The sequence below is a fragment of the Myotis brandtii genome, unplaced genomic scaffold (assembly GCF_000412655.1).
Source record: "Myotis brandtii unplaced genomic scaffold, ASM41265v1 scaffold27, whole genome shotgun sequence".
Lineage (NCBI taxonomy): Eukaryota > Metazoa > Chordata > Mammalia > Chiroptera > Vespertilionidae > Myotis > Myotis brandtii.
In genome coordinates, this window is record NW_005360272.1 from 840,128 (window position 1) to 852,906 (window position 12,779).

A 12,779-nucleotide genomic window follows, 5' to 3' on the forward strand; every position below is an offset into this window, starting at 1 on the left:
TGATTGTTGTAGTTATCACTGGGAGGAATTGACCTCCAGGCCAATTGGCTGTGAGAATCAGCTGTGTCTTCAGTGGGAGAACTTCTGTGCTGGAGACACCCTTCTGGGGCAAGACTTGCTTCATTGGGTCTTTGGTGCTCACTGAGTCTGCCCCCTGAGTGTGTCCCTTATGGATCTGAGGAGTTGTAATCTGGATGGTCCCACTCTGACCACTGGGTACAGTGGCTCTTGGATCTAAGGAGGTGCTAATCTAGCCTCTGCCTGAGGCTACCCAGCAGAAGCGAGCTGTAAAGCAATGCAAGTTGCAGGGGGGCCTTGGGCCAGCTGCAGTTTGTTAAGTAATTTTTGGATTACAAAGGGCCGGGCCTTTCATATGCAAAAGCCTCGTGCAAGGCTTGGGTGGGGCAGGGCCTCAGGGGATCAACAGGGCGGCTGGAGGGAGCAGTTATGGTTGCTCTCAGTCCTGCCCTCAGAGGCCCCGGCAATCGCTGCACACCTCCGAGAGAAAGCTGCCCTCAAGTTCCGACCGATGCCAGACAGTCCCGTTTCTCCCGTATGAGTCTGGGTCCCCAGAGACTCGCCCGGAACTGGAGCTCAGAGCCTGAGACTCCCTCCCAATTGAAAAAGACCACCGCGCCCTCAGCTGCCAGCTTGCTCCGAGTGCGCCTCTGTACCTTAGTATTTTACTTCCGCACTGCACCTCCTCTGAGTCCCGGTATGCTTTTCTCTTTCCTTCTAGTTGTAGAATTTCCACTCAGCCAGCCTTCCTGTGGTTCTGGATGATGTCCGTTCCGTCTTTTAGTTGTATTTTTGAAGTGGTTGTTCGAGGCAGCAATCTCCGGTGTTTACCTATGCCGCCATCTTGGTTTCTCCTAAATTCTTTATTGTTTAAAGAATTACATATAGTATTACATATGTCTCCTTTTCCCCCATTGACCTCTCCCCGGCCACCACCCCCGCCCCCCTAGTGTCTGTGTCCATTGGTTAGGCTTGTATGCATGCATACAAACCCTTTGGTTGATCTCTTACCCCTCCTCCTCCCTGCCTTCCCACTGAAGTTTGATGGTCTGTTTGATGCTTCTCTGTCTCTGGATCTATTTTTGTTCATCAGTTTATGTTGTTTATTAGATTCCACAAATGAGTGAGAGCATGTGATATTTATCTTTCTCCGACTGGCTTACTTCACTTAGCATAATGCTCTCCGGGCCCATCCATGCTGTTGTGAATGGTAAGAATTCCTTCTTTTTTACAGCAGCGTAGTATTCCATTGTGTAGATGTACTACAGTTTTTTTAATTCACTCATCTGCTGATGGGTACTTAGGCTGTTTCCAAATCTTAGCTATTGTAAATTGTGCTGCTATGAACATAGGGGTGCATGTATCCTTTCTGATTGGTGTTTCTAGTTTCTTGGGATATGTTCCTAGAAGTGGGATTACTGGGTCAAATGGGAGTTCCATTTTAAATTTTTTTGAGGAAACTCCATATACAGTCGCTTTTCTTGATGTCTTCTGGCTTCTAGCCACAGGTTAAATAGAGAGTATTGTGCTTTTAATTTGGGGATTTAAAAAATCTGTTTTCAGTTTCTGGTATTCTGCTCTCCTGCCCATAAGCCACTGGGTACTGGCACTTCTAGTTACAGCTACTCAAACAGCTATAGAAACCAGCTGGTCAGAGTTGCCTGTTTCGCCTGGGAGACTTAATGACTGTATTTTAAGTCCTTGTTTTTATTAGAGTCTGGGTGATAGGATAGATGGGGATCAAATTCCCTTTGGAATGGTTTCATCTTTTTTCTATGTGGGAATTCTCTTATCTCTGGAGTATTTTTTAATTACAAAAGCAAATACACCATGTTAATTATGGCAAATGTAAACAATGCAGAAGTATGTAAAGAAAAAGTAACACCCCCCCCCACTCCCATGTTCCAGCATTAGCCGTGATAACAGGTATGTGTTCTTTCTCAGCTTTCTCTATGTTCATGTGCACACATGCAAATATACACGCAGCCTGAGAGTTTTCTCTCCTTCCTCTTATTTACATTCCTTCTGAGTTTTCATCAGGGCTGCAATTAATATTTTCTACATAAGTATATTTGCAATTCTGACACTCTCCTGAAATAGATTCTCTACAGTGAAATTACTGGGGCAAAGAGTAAGAGTGAATAATTTAAAGGCATATTACTGAAGTGCTCTCCATGACAGCATTTGTAGAGTTCTAGGTCAGTCCTTAGCCACATCAAGTGGTACAAGTTTAAGTTAATCTTTGCTTATTTGGTGGTTAAAGAGTATCCGTTGGTTTTTTTTTTTTAAAACTTTTTAAAATTGATTTTTAGAGTGAGAGGGAGGGAGAGAGAGAGAAAAACATTGATTTCTTGTTCTACTTATTTATGCATTCATTGATTCTTGTATGTGTCCTGACTGGAGATCAAACCTGCAACCTTGGCATATAGGGACCAATCTCTAGCCAATTGAGCAACCAGCCAGAGCCTTTGTTTTTTTTAATTTGCATTTTTTATTATCACTGAGATTGAATATATATATATATGTTTTTTAATCCTCAGCTAAGGAGTGAGGATATTTTTTCCTTTGATTTCTAGAGAGAGTGGAAGGGAGGGGACAGAGGGAGAGAGAGAAGGAAAGGAGAGAGGGAGGGCGAGAGAGGAGAGAGGAGAGAGAAGAAGAGAGTAAAACTTCGATGTGCAACCCAGGCATGTGCCCTTGACTGGGAATTGAATGCAGGACTTTCTGGTTCACAAGTTGGTGCTCTAACCACTGAGCTGCCATTCAGTGTGAGATTGAATATTTTAAAATTTAATAATTATTGGATATTTGTCACCTGAATTATCTCCATATCTTTTAAAGTCCTCATGAGTTGTTTTTTTAAATATTTTTTTAAAAATATATTTTATTGATTTTTTTACAGAGAGGAAAGGAGAGGGATAGAGAGTTAGAAACATCGATCAGCTGCCTCCTGCACACTCCCTACTGGGAATGTGCTCACAACAAAGGTACATGCCCTTGACCGGAATCGAACCTGGGACCCTTCAGTCCGCAGGCGGATGCTCTATCCACTGACCCAAACCGGTTAGGGCTTTTAATATTTTTTATTGGTTTCAGAGAGGAAGGAAGAGGGAGAGAGAGAGAGACACACACACATCAATGATGAAAGAGAATCATTGATCAGCTGCCTCCTGCACACCCCACACTGGGGATTGAGCCCACAACCCGGGCATGTGCCCTGACTGGGAATCAAACCCGTGACCTCTTGGTTCCTAGGTCGGGGATTAACCACTGAGCCACACCCAGCTAGGCATGAGTTTTTTTCTGATGTCCAGCCAGGGAAACTTTCCCATACCCCTTTAGTTCTTCTGACTGGTAGAATAATTCAAATGTCATATAGCAGAGTAACAGGAGAAAATCAAATTTAATATGTTTTCGTGGGGAATTGACAGAAGCTTGAAAGTTCCGGAGAGAGTGAGGCTAAATGAGGTATATATGTCATTGTGGACTAAGGAGGGGGAGGCAGGCAATTCATAGGCAGATGAGAAAGAGCAAACACTTGGCAAACAAATTCCTGCAAAGTCACCCAGAAACAATGACACAGAGGGGAATCTATAGTGCAGATTTTTGCTTGGCTCCTCCCTGTCTGCCACACTGTATTCATATGCGCTATAAGCTGGATATGCTAAGATTCCCTGCCCTCTGCATGTCTTTAGGCAGGAAAGGGGGAACATGCCAAACTCTGCTGAGTTTGTTGGGGTTTGATTGTTTTCAGCCTGAAATAATCCGGAAGATTTGCTTCCAATCACCCCCTCCCCGCCACACTTGACTTGCAAGCCCGTTTTTAGTAGTGAGGCTGCTTACTTAACCCTTGTTTGTCATATTTGTTGCAGGTAGGTTTTCTCCACCAAGATTACTAGTATTGTTTGCCTTACATCTTTCTAAGCTGTTTTTCTTTTTTTAATGTTTAAACTTTTCACTTGGTTAAATGTCAATCTTTGTGATGTTTGTTGCTTTTAGCCTCAGAAAGAATACCAGTGATCAAAGCCTATTCACCTACACACTTTCTTTTTTTTCCCTATGCTTTCTTTTTTATTTTGAGTGAGGATTATTGAGAGAGAGAGAGAGAGAGAAAGAGAGAGAGAGAGAGAAACATCAATGTGAGAGAAACATAAATTGGTTGCCCTCCAAACGTGCCCCAAATTGAACCTGCAATCTTTTTGGTGTATGGGACAACACCAAATGCTCCAACCAGGGTCATTCTTTTTCTTAATGAAGGCCTCCCAAATTATATGTTTCAGGTTCCACAAAACCTGGATCTGCCTTCAACCCTTAGGATAAATATCTTGGCAAAGATTAAGCCTTATTCATTCAGAAGATCTGCTTATAATTTTCCCCCCTAGGCTCTTAGACAATGAAACTTCTAGCCCTTTACTCTGATTTTGACACTTTTAAAAATAAATATATACTAGAGGCCTGGTGCATGAAATTCATGCCCTTGGGGGGGGGGCCCTCAGCCCAGCCTGCACCCTCTCCAATCTGGGACCTCTTGGGGGATGTCCGGCAGTCGGACATCCCTCTCACTTTCCAGAACTGCTGGCTCCCAACTGCTCGCCTGCCTGCCTGCCTGCCTGCCTGATTGCCCCTAACCGCTTCTGCCTGCCAGCCTGATCGACGCCTAACTGCTCCCCTGCCGGCCTGATCGACGCCTAACTGCCCCCCTGCCGGCCTGATCGACGCCTAACTGCTCCCCTGCCGGCCCGATTGCCCCCAACTGCCCTCCCCTGTGGACCTTGTCACCCTTGTCCTCCCCTGTAGGCCTGGTTGCCCCCAACTGCCCTTCCCTGCCGGCCATCTTGTGGTGGCCAACTTGTGACCACATGGGGTGGCCATCTTTGACCACAAGGGGTGGCCATCTTTGACCACGTGGGGGCGGCCATCTTTGACCACATGGGGCGGCCATCTTTGACCACGTGGGGCGGCCATCTTTGACCATGTGGGGGCGGTCATCTTTGACCAGGTAGGGGCAGCCATCTTTGACCACATGGGGCGGCCATCTTTGACCATGTGGGGTGGCCATCTTTGACCATGTGGGGGCGGCCATCTTTGACCAGGTAGGGGCAGCCATCTTTGACCACGTGGGGTGGTCATCTTTGACCATGTGGGGGCGGCCATCTTTGACCATGTGGGGGTAGCCATCTTGTGTGAGGGTGTGATGTCAATTTGCATATTATCTCTTTATTATATAGGATTTTTATTGATTTCAGAGGGAGAGGGAGAGAGAGAGAGAAACATCAATGATGAGAGAGAATCCTGGATCGGCTGCCTCCTACACGCCCCCTACCAGAGATGGAGCCCACAGCCCGGGCATGTCCCTCATGTGAATCAAACCATGATCTGGTTGATAGGCTGATGCTCAACCACTGAGCCGCACCAGCCAGGCACATCATTGATGTTTCTAGCTCCCTCTCCCTGTCCCTTCCTCTATGAAATCAATAAAAATGTATTTTAAAAAAGAAAAGAAAAATATACATAACATAAAATGTACCATTTTAACCATTTTTAGATATACGGTTCTGTGGTAGTAAGTCCATTCACTTTGTTGTGCAGCCATCACCACCATCCATCTCCAGAACTTTTTCATCACCTCAAACTGAAACTCTGTGCCCATTAAGCAGTAACTCCCCAGTTCCCTCTCTCTCCAGCCCTGGAAATCAGCATTTTACTTTCTGTATCTATAAATTTGACTACTCTAGGTAACTCACATAAGTGGAATCATACAGTGTTTGTCTTTTTGTGGCTAGCTTACTTCACTTTACATAACGTCTTCAGGGTTCATCTCTATCAGCGGTTCTCAACCTGTGGGTCACGACCCCTTTGGCGGTGGAACGACCCTTTCACAGGGGTCGCCTAAGACCATCCTGCATATCAGATATTTACATTACGATTCATAACAGTAGCAACATTACAGTTATGAAGTAGCAACGAAAATAATTTTATGGTTGGGTCACAACATGAGAAACTGTATTTAAAGGGCCAGAAGGTTGAGAACCACTGATCTATATTGTACCCTTTGTCATAAGGTCCTTTCTTTCTTTCTTTTTTTTTTTTTTAATATGTTTTATTGATTTTTTTTACAGAGAGGAAGGGAGAGGGATAGAGAGTTAGAAACATCGATGAGAGAGGAACATCGATCAGCTGCCTCCTGCACGCTCCCCACTGGGGATGCGCCCGCAACCAAGGTACATGCCCTTGACCGGAATTGAACGTGGGACCCTTGAGTCCGCAGGCCGACGCTCTGTCCACTGAGCCAAACCGGTCAGGGCAGGTCCTTTCTTTTTAAGGCTGAATAATAGCTACTGTGTGTATATATCACAGCCTTTAAGTCCATTCATTCATTAGACACCTGAGTTTCCACTTTTGAATAATGCTGCTGTCAACATGGGCGCTCTAGTCTCTGTTTTCCCTTCTTTGGGGTATATACCCAGGAATTTCATAAGCTTTTGAAGGCATTGTTCTGCTGTTCCTCAGCTTTCAGTATTGCAGTTGGCACGTCTCAAGTCATTCTGAATACTGATACTTTGTATATGAGCTAATTTTTCTCCTCTAGGACTTTCTAGAATCTCCTGTCATCTTTCGTGAACTGGAATTTCTTGATAGTATGCCCTGATAGGAGTCTGTTTTTCCCCATTGTGCTGGGAGCTAAGTTGGGGATGAAAGCCTAGGGTGGGGGTGGAGGCTCGCCATTTAGTATTATGAGCTCCATGCCTCTCTGGCAATGTTCCCAGAGCTGAAGGGTGGAAGAGGGTTGAGGGTCTGGACATCCTCAACAGTTAGTACATGAACTTTGGTAAAATGCCTCTGTTGTTGGTATCTTCTCTGTCTCCTGTGTCTAGTGTCTACCTGTCTAGGGACCTCCTTCTACCCTCTTCTAAAAGTACATTTTTGATCTGCCAGGTTTTGGGTTGCAATCATGAGGATGCAGGGGTATGGTGGGGGGAGCGGGAGATCTAGGATTCTACTGTTTTTATTTTGTAAGCTTTTTAAATCCTCTCCTACTAATCTTCCTTCCTATAGCAGCTTCCCCTTCACCTCACCTTCAGCCCCCTTCTAAAATTTCTGAGCCTTTTAAAGATTCAGGTATAAATCAGGTTAAATTTTCCCTTTTTCTTATTGCCTGCTTGGCTTCATTGTCTGATAGTTAGTACTTGTCCATTTACTTTCTACCCTCAAAAATTCTGTTGTCATCCCCTCTTCCCTTCTCCTCTTTCTTGTGGGTTTATGCATTTTGAAAGTAGCATTTCAAGAGGGAGCCAAATTATATGCCTGTGATAAATCCCTGTCTTCTGCTCCGCATCCCCCCCCCCCCCCCCCCCCCCCCCACATGGCTTCCCAATGGTCCCAACACCTGTGTTGACTTGTCTGCCTTTTTGCAATGCTAACTTTATCCTACACCAAATACAAAGTCCCATTTTTCTGTGGGTCCTACTGCTGAACTTTCACTTCTGTTTCAGTAGATATTTATTGAGTACATTCCATGTGCCAGGCTTTGATTTGGGCATTGGAGGTAAAAGCACCATATAAAGCAAAGGCCCCGCCTCAGGGAGAGCACATTCTAGCGAAAGGAGATAGGCAATAAACAGACAATGTCAATAAGTACTGGGAAGAAAAAGAAAGCAGAGTTCCCGCGTGGACTGTGAGAGTCTGAGCTGCTGGAGGTAAGTTGGCCAGAGGAGCACTGTCTTGGGAGGTGACATTGAGCAGACTCTCCAATGAATTGGAGACTCCAGCCATGCGTAGGTCTTTAGAGGTGGGGGGTGTTCAGGCAGAGGATACAAAGGGCCAAGACCCTGAGATCAAAACAAGTTGGGCGAGTTTGAGAAATAACAAGAACAGTGTGGCTGGATCCCTGCAGGCAAGGGGGAGAGTGATACCTGTGGCCAGATCCGCAGGGCTGGTAGGCCATGGCAAAGAGTGCGTATTTTATTCCACAAACAATGGGAAATCATTGCAGAATTGAGAATAGGGGAATAGAGACATAGCATCACCATGTTTTAAAAGCATGGCAGTGGTGGTTTTGTAGAGAACAGACAATTGGAGGAGGCAACAGTTAGAAGGCTGTGCCCTAATGCAGGGAGAGAAAATGGTGACTTGGGACCAACTTGGGATGAGGTAGACGAGGTGAAGAAGCAGTTGGTTCTATTGTGAAGGGAGAGCCAACAAAACAGATGGCTGAAGGACTGGATGAGGAAAAGCAACTGGAGGAGTGGCAATGACTAATTGATCTTGACTAGATACTTGACATAAATTATTTTGTTTATTCTTCATAGCCTTTTGAGAAAAATACCTTTTGAAGAGTAGAGGAGATGGAGGCAGGTAACCTGCCTGCCATTACACTGGTCATTGGAGAAGATAAGATTTTATTTCTATAAGTTTGTTGCTGGCGGAAATGATGCTCTTTCACAGGCTCGTGAGAAAAGCATTTCAGGGATCCATGCAGGGGAGACTGTGGTGTGGCAAGATTTATTCTGGAAGGCTGCCCCGGGTTTTCAGTGTCTAATCTCCGTCGGGGCTGCCATGGAAAAAGTCTAATATTGTCTTCATCGGGGCTAAAACAAAGGCCAGTGTCAGGAATGTCTGTTTCCTGTTAAAGCTGAGTCTTTTGGAGCCTGCACAATCTGCTGTGGCCCCCGTTGGCTGCTAGACCAGCATGGTTGCGTGTTCCCGGGCCAGAGAGAAAGCCTGAACAAAAGGCCAGTGCCAGTGCGTTACTGGGTGGGCGAGAGAACTCTTCTTTGTGTCCTTGGGGATTACATCTTCTTGGATTTGGGAAGGACCAAGAGCTTTCTCAAGGTAACCAATCAACTGTCCAAGCTTTTCCGGGCTTCTGATGGATTCACCCCCTGACCTATATCCATTGTTTCCCCAGGCTAGACTGACAGGCCTCTACGGGCAGGCACTCTCCCTGCGACATTTTACTTCTATTGCACACGTGCTTCCCTCCTCCTGCCCCTGCCAGTCTGGTGCTGAGGGTGGGAAGGAGGGATGTTTAGCCCATTGGAGAGAGTGCTGTGAGCCCTGGAGTGTGTGTGAAGCTGTAGCTTCATGGTGAAGCAAACAGGCTCATGCTCCCCAGTTTCATTATGTGTAATAGTGTCTGATTCCCTTTGCTTCCTCCTTAACATCTAGCTACCTCTGCTAACAAGGTCAGTGGTAATGTCCCCTCTTCCAGTTCTGATTCTGGTACTTCTGAGTCTTCTCCCTTTTTGTCTTGGTCAGGCTAGCTAAGGGCTTGTCAATTCCTAAAAAGAAGTCTTTTCAAAAACCTAACTTTTGGTTTTGTTAATGTTCTCTGTTTTTCTATTCGCTATTTCATTAATTTCTGCTCTGAGCTTTATTATATCTTTCCTTCTTGATTTAAGTTTAGTTTGCTCTGCTCGTCTTCTTCTTTTTTTTTTTAAAATATATTTTATTGATTTTTCACAGAGAGGAAAGGAGATGGATAGAGAGTTAGAAACATCGATGAGAGAGAAACATCGATCAGCTGCTTCCTGCACACCTCCTACTGGGGATGTGCCCGCAACCAAGGCACATGCCCTTGGCCGGAATCGAACCTGGGACCTTTCAGTTCGCAGGCCGACGCTCTATCCACTGAGCCAAACCGGTTAGGGCTGCTCGTCTTCTTTTCCAGTGTCTTAAAGTGGAAGGTTGGGTTATTGAATTGAAAATCTTCTTTTTTAAAAAGTAAGCATAGCACTTGCCAGTTTGGCTCCGTGGATAGAGCGTTGACCCGTGGACTGAAGGGTCGGTCCCAGGTTCGATTCCGGTCAAGGGCATGTACCTTGGTTGCAGGCTCGATCCCCAGTAGGGAGTGTGCAGGAGGCAGCTGATCGATGTTTCTCTCTCATCAATGTTTGTAACTCCCTATCCCCCTCCCTTCTTCTCTGTAAAAATCAATAAAATATATTTTTTAAAAAGTAAGCATTTAGCCCTGACCAGCATTCTCAGTGGGTAGAGCATGGGCTTGCACACCAGAGAGTCACGGGTTTAATTCCTGGTCCAGGGCATGTGCCTGGGTTGCAGGTCTGATCCCCATCCCAGGTTGGGCTGCCTATGGGAGGCTACAAATTGATGTAACTCTGTCACATCAATGTTTCTCTCCCTCCCCCATTTCCCTCGAAAAAACAATGGAAAAAATATGCTCACTCCTTGGGTGAGGATTTAAAAAAGAAAAAGTAGCCCTAGCTGGTTTTGCTCAGTGGATAGAGCGTCAGCCTGCAGACTGAAGGGTCCTGGGTTCGATTCCAGTCAAGGGCACATGCCCAGGTGCAGGCTCGATCCCCAGTGGGGTGTGTGTGTGAAGGAGGCAGCCGATCAATGATTCTCTCTCATCATTGATGTTTCTATCTCTCTCCCTCTCCCTTCCTCTCTGAAATCAATAAAAATCTTGGTCCAGGCACATGCCCTAGTTATGGGTTTGTTCCCTGGTGGGGGGTGTGCATGAGGCAACTGATCAATGTTGATGTTTCTTTTAAAAAAATATATTTTTTTATTGATTTCAGAGAGGAAGGGAGAGGGAGAGAGATAGAAACATCAATGATGAGAGAGAATCATTGATTGGCTGCCTCCTGCACGCCCCCGACTGGGGAATTAGCCTGCAACCAGGCATGTGCCCTTGTCCGGAATCGAACCCGGGACCCTTCAGTCTGCAGGCCGGCGCTCTATCCACTGAGCCAAACCAGCTAGGGCAATGTTGATGTTTCTTAGTGATATTTCTGTCTCTACCTCTCCCTTCCTTTCTAAAAATTAAAAAACAAACAAATACAACATTAAAAAAAAAAAGAATAAGCACTTACGGGAATGATGCCTTGGAAGGAAGTTTAACTAAATCAGATGTGAAAAACTTTTCCACATTTCAGGACAAAGGCAGTTTTTCTCATCGTGTGCAGAGCTTTACTGAGGCTAGTGCCCTTTAGCTGTGATGAACTACTGGGAGTGGAACCATGGTGGGAATTGGAAGATGGAGATAATATGAGGTAGGTCATCACTGGGCTCCAGAGGATGCAAACAAGGGGCTGTGGGACTAAATCAACAGTGACTATGACATTAAAAACAATGCACCCATACATGTAAAACAATTTTGTTTTTGGAAGTATCATAATTAATAGAAAAAATTTCTTTAAAAAAAGCATTTGCCCTGGCTGGTGTGGCTTAGTTGGTTGGGCGTCATCTCATGTGCCTAAAGGTTGCTGGTTTGCCCAGCCCGTGTGGCTCAGTGGTTGAGCATTGATTGACCTATGAACTAGAAGGTCACAGTTCAGTTCCCCGTCAGAGAACATGCACAGGTTGCAGGCTTAATCCCCAGTAGGGGGCGTGCAGGAGGCAGCTGATCAGTGATTCTCTCTCATCATTGTTTCTATCTCTCCCTCTCCCTTCCTCTCTGAAATCAATAAAAATATTTTTTAAAAGGTTGCCAGTTTGAATCCCAGTCAGAGCACATGCCTGGGTTGTGGGCTTGATCCCCTGCGGGGTTTGTAGGAGGCAGCTGATCAGTGTGTTGGTCTCATATAAATGTTTCTCTCTCTCTTCCCCTCCCTTCATTTCATAGTATTTTCTAGTTTCCCTTGTGATTTCTTTCCATCTTCTATTGGTTGTTTAGGGATATGTTGTATAATTTCCACCTATTTGTGAGTTTCCAAAATTTCTTTTTGTTAATGTTTTCAGATTTCATTCCATTGTACTCAGAGAACATACTTTGTATTATTTCCTTTTAAATCTATTGAGGTTTGCTTATGGCCTGACATAGGTCTTGCCTGGAGAATGGCCCATGTGCATTGGAGAAGAATGCGTACGTATTGCATTTGTTGGGTGGAGAGCTCTGCAGGTGTCTGTTAGGTCTCAGTGCTTTACCGGGTTGTTCAAGTCCTCTGTTTCCTTGTTGATTTTCTGCCTATTCTGTCCATTAATGAAAGTTGGGTGTTGAAGTTTCCAGTTGTTATTGTTGAATTGACCCCTCCCTTCATTTCTGTCCGTTTTTGTTTCATATATTTTGGTGCTTTGTTAGGTGCATATATGTTGAAAATTTTTATATTTTTCTGAAGGATTGACCCTTTTATCATTATAAAACTTTCCTCTTTATCACTAGTAACAGGCCATATTTTAAAAAAAATATGTTTTATTGATTTTTTACAGAGAGGAAGAGAGAGAAACATTGATCAGCTGCCTCCTGCATACCCCCTACTGGGGATGTGCCTGCAACCAAGGTACATGCCTTTGACCGGAATTGAACCTGGGACCCTTCAGTCTGCAGGCCGATGCTCTATCCACTGAGCCAAACCGGTCAGGGCACGGGCCATATTTTTAAACCCAGACAGTGACTCCCAAGCCCATGCTCCTAACCTCACACCCACTGCCCTGCCTCTGCAGGTGGGTCGTCAGGTGTTCCTCCAGCTCCTGTGTTCACAGTCATTATGGACTCGCCCAGATGTTCTGTGTCAGCTGGATCTTCCTGCCCTGGTCTTTTTTTTTTTTGGAATTAGAGGCAAGGGTTTTATTTTTTTATTATTATTATATTTTTTTAATTAAATCTTTATTGTTCAGGTTACTGCAGGTGGGTGTTCCTCCAGCTCCTGTGTTCACAGTCATTATGGACTCGCCCAGATGTTCTGTGTCAGCTGGATCTTCCTATCTTCCTGTTTTTTTTTTTTGGAATTAGAGGCAAGGGTTTTATTTTTTTATTATTATTATATTTTTTTAATTAAATCTTTATTGTTCAGGTTACA